The following is a 4,291-nucleotide window of genomic DNA, read 5'->3' as shown; positions in this document are numbered from 1 at the left end:
GACTTCGGTTAAAGAACATGTACATTACGAGTGTCGTCCCATGCAAAATTTCTTGTTCTCCGATTGCAGATTGGGTTAAATGATCTTCCTAACCAATTCTATGAATTGGACTAGGATGTGGTTCTTGTGGACGGTCCATGTGGGTACTGGCCCGAAGGCCCAGGGAGTATCTCCGCAATACTCACAGCCGCAATTCTTGCCCGGAGCAAAAAGGGCAGGAATGATAGTCGTGTGTTTGTGCATAATTGTAATAGGGAGGTTGAAAGGGTGTCTGGCGAAGAGTTTTTGTGTAAAGGGAATTTGATAAGTCTTCTAATAAGAATTTGTTGGCTCACTTTGTGGTGGAGAGAGTGGCGATGGAAGCCAGTTCCCAATGGCCACCGGACAACACCCTCATAAGCCGTTAATAGCCACCACTTTGTATTTTTCAATATAACCATTCGAAAGTCAAGTAATTGTCAATGTAACATAATTCAAGCACTTTGTATTTCAAACGTAGCAAATTAGTATTAAAATCCATGCAATGAAACACGTAAAACCGTGAAAAAATTTAATGTCATTCACATGGAGACGTTGAAAGAAATTAGTACGTCGAAATGTTGAAAGAAATTAAACCATTAAAAAATTCACATCAAAACGTTGATTAAAATAAGCACATTGCAAAGACAAATTCAGATTTTATAATATGCGATACTTTAAAAAGAAAGTTGTAAGCAGAAAACTAAAAGACTGAAAAAAATCAAAACCTTCAAACAACTTTGACAGTGTATGGGCTTACAGCTTCGATGACTTGTACATTATAACAAACAACTTTGTTTTAGATAAAATTCATGCCAAAACACAGATAAATATGCCTACGCAACGGCATATTAACAAATTCTTGTAAAACATAAAAAAAAATCAAGTTATAAGAGGAAACAAAGTCTCCAAATAAATCTGAATACATGTTCGCAATAGGCGGTTGTACATCATGCTTCAAGAATCGTACAATTCAACTTTTTAATGATCAGTAGATTCACAAACAAAAGTATCCTAATAGTTGTATATATGTGTATCCATAAATCTAAAATAATTAATATCTGACTTATAAGCCATCGAGTCAGGTTGAGTCGGGTCAAATATTCTTGACATAAAGAGGCCTTGAAACGCCAAGCTCTCTAAGTCGATCGACCATACCATAAAGAAACTCAAAGCTGAGTATGTGTTGTGCATTAAAATCATCTCTTACCGCGGATGAACCCTAAACCATTCCCCTAACATCTTATGAACATGAGCCCTTATCATCCTCCATGGAACCGGATACTTTTCACAAAGCTTCAAATACTCTAACAACCAAGTCAGCTTGATCCAGTTGAGCATCTCGAACACCCTCTTCACTGTCAGATACCAAATCAGCAGTCCTAAATCCGGCAAACAAAGCTGGGTTTTCAAGCAGGGTCTCAGCTGAAAGCACCCCATCAGCACCCGTCTCTTCTAAGCAACGCTTCACATCATCCATGTGACGTATGTTTCCATTTGCCAGAGCTGGTATTCGAAGAGTGTTTTTAACCGCGCGAATTGCATTCCAATTTGCTCTGATCTTTTTGCCATCTTTTTCATCGCGTGTGCGCCCATGTACTGCAAGAAGTGCACATCCTGCATCTTCTAGCATTTTTGCATAGTTTAATGTGTCTTGTAAATCTGGGAAGATTCGGATTTTGCAAGATACGGGAACATTTAGGTTTTGAGACAGTTTTTCAACCAATGACTTCACCAGAGGCAGTTTATCCATTAAAAAAGCTCCATAGTTTCCTCGCTTGGCAATACGCTGTGGGCACCTGTTAATGGAAGATAATTGTACAACTACATAAGTTATAACCAGAGGTGATTAAAAATATACCCAACTGCCCCCCAACCTTATAAACTATAATAATGTGTCTGGTAAGTTAAGATCTGAAACTAGTAAACATGGTTGGAAATAAAACCCTGCACACCTTTATCCATGCCCCCTTATAGCTTTGTTTAAGGAAATTTGCACAAAAAGTTGATTTAGTTTACATTTGAGAGAGAGACAATAAACTTTACAAAAAAATATATAAGGTCACAAACTTTCAATCTTTTTTTATTTTGGTAACTCAGTTTGACAGAACTAACTAATAACTTGACCAAAGATGCCTACTTTTATGCAAATTCCCCTTGTTTATACTATAAACATGTATGCTTGGTACATCAAATCTCGTACACTAGGTGTCTACTATGACAATCATGGTAGGCTCGAATTTTATTACCGTTGACACATATGTATTAGCTTTTGTCCTAGTCCTTAAGTATATAATCAAGTACTATAAAGTTTTCAAAATTCACAAAATGACGCTGTGTGTTGTCATAATACCTTTGATTAGCAAAACTTATATGTTTGGTTATGTACCTTCTCCAAACATCCACATGTGCAAACATGTCCTAACAAAGCATAACACAACTTCAAGCATAAAATGGAGTTCTACCAAAATGGAGTCCTATCTTCCTGAATCCTGATTCATATTTCTGATTTGCAGGTAAGTTTGAGTGTAAATTTGCTAAACAAGTGCCATAGGTATGTGTGCGTATACGTACGTTCATATATGCTCATTTATCTTTTTCAATTTATGTTCGTGAACTGTTTGGATTTTAAATGAACGAACATGAACACAAATACTTGTTCGATTAAGCGTTCGTGTCCATTTAAAGTTAAATGAACGAACAAGAGGGTGGAACCTTATTGTACATGATCGTTCGGTTCGTTTACAGGGCTAGCCCCATATAAGTTTGCATACAACTCAATAAATACACAAGTTCTGTAAACAGCTTACCCCAAATTAATGTCAACATAATCGCAATACGGTTCCACCCTGCGAGCCGCCTCCAGTAAAGTATCCGGATCATTGGCACAAAACTGAACAAACAACGGCCGATCCTCCTGCAAATCTCAAACCAAATTTAACACATTACACAAAATTACATTTACAATCAAATCCGTTACCTTGCAAGTTGTGAATTCAGAAGCGCGATACTTCTCATTCTCCGTAAATATGCGAGAGTGAAGCATAGGCGTGTAGGCACCAGTAGCTCCGTATTTACGGCAAAGTAATCTAAAAGGTAGTTCTGAATTATCAACCATTGGTGCCACAATTAGCTTTGGTTCACCGAGACTCTTCCAATGCGCCCATGCTTTTCCAATTCTGGAATCGGCGGTTAAGTGGATGTTCGGAGCGACTACCGGTGAGGTTTCGGAACGGAGGTCTTCGGCGTTGTTGGTTGGAGTGATGGAATCAACGGCCATGATGAAGGCGGCTTGTTTCCGGGGAAGGTTAGGATTTAAAGAGAGGCGGCTAGGGCTATTTGGTTTGTGAAAACGGTTGGACCGGGTGGTTGCCTTGAAATCTTCTTGTTATCTGACTTTAGTTATAGCCAATGAAAATGATGCTCACGTTTCATGATTTAATAAAAAATTATTGAATGATATAGAACAAAGATGAAAATTTTAACATTATTCATTGATAAACACAAACTGCTAGAGATAAGTCGACAATGGGGAACGTAGCAGTCTGTCTCTCGGATCCATGGATCAAGACATGAGGTTCGAAAAAGAAATCAAGGCCGGTGACTCTGGTCAGGTGACAGTAGGGCAGTCATATCGTGTATACCCGTACATGTAAAACATGAATACGAAACATGTATACTTGTACATGGCACGAAAACTTACTGTGTACCTGTTTTCCAAGCATAAAGTTGTTAATACCAGACATACACAATAAGAACTGTTGAGAACCACAAATTTAAGAACCTATTTAGTGAAACAAAAGTGGGTGCGCCACTTCAGTTGTCGATGGACGGACGATGGTATGGTATCGGTGTAAAATAATTAGGGTTAAGTAGTTAGAGTGCAATACATATTATATTATTATACTAGCTTTAAAACTCGTGTGATGTATGGGATGCTTAAAAGAAATATAATTAAACTATATAAATTTAATGATTACATTTTTTAAAAGCAAAAACCTATAGTTTATCAAATCAAATGGCTTCATAAGTTCAAATTGTATTTCTAATTGAATGTTCGTACGAATACGTGGTGTACTCTCACGCAATTTCTTCATAATCACGAAAAACATGTACCTAGTGATTTTATAAGTTGTAATTATCTTTTCTTTTTAATGTAGTAGCGAATTCTAACAAAAGATGGTAAGATGTTTCATTATGTATTACATAAAAAAAACATCGTATATAAAATTATCATGAATAAAACACGTTTTTGTATTAAAGTTTCAAAAGA

General features: G+C 36.9%; 1 pseudogene across 1 annotated transcript; it reads right to left on the bottom strand.

Moving 5' to 3' along the window:
* Positions 1-1,098: 1,098 nt before the first annotated feature.
* On the bottom strand, positions 1,099-3,256 carry LOC143631205 (uncharacterized; annotated as a pseudogene). The gene is made up of 3 exons (XR_013153307.1): positions 2,999-3,256; positions 2,829-2,935; positions 1,099-1,817 (listed from the first exon to the last, which is right to left on the bottom strand). The product of XR_013153307.1 is annotated as an uncharacterized LOC143631205 (transcript).
* Positions 3,257-4,291: the final 1,035 nt, after the last annotated feature.

The sequence above is a fragment of the Bidens hawaiensis genome, unplaced genomic scaffold (genome assembly GCF_021521415.1).
Source record: "Bidens hawaiensis isolate Kalapana, Puna unplaced genomic scaffold, B.hawaiensis_p1.1 tig00005959_1, whole genome shotgun sequence".
Taxonomy (NCBI): domain Eukaryota; kingdom Viridiplantae; phylum Streptophyta; class Magnoliopsida; order Asterales; family Asteraceae; genus Bidens; species Bidens hawaiensis.
Note: the sequence above shows the minus strand (reverse complement) of the source record. Positions and strands in the feature narration are given on the sequence as shown.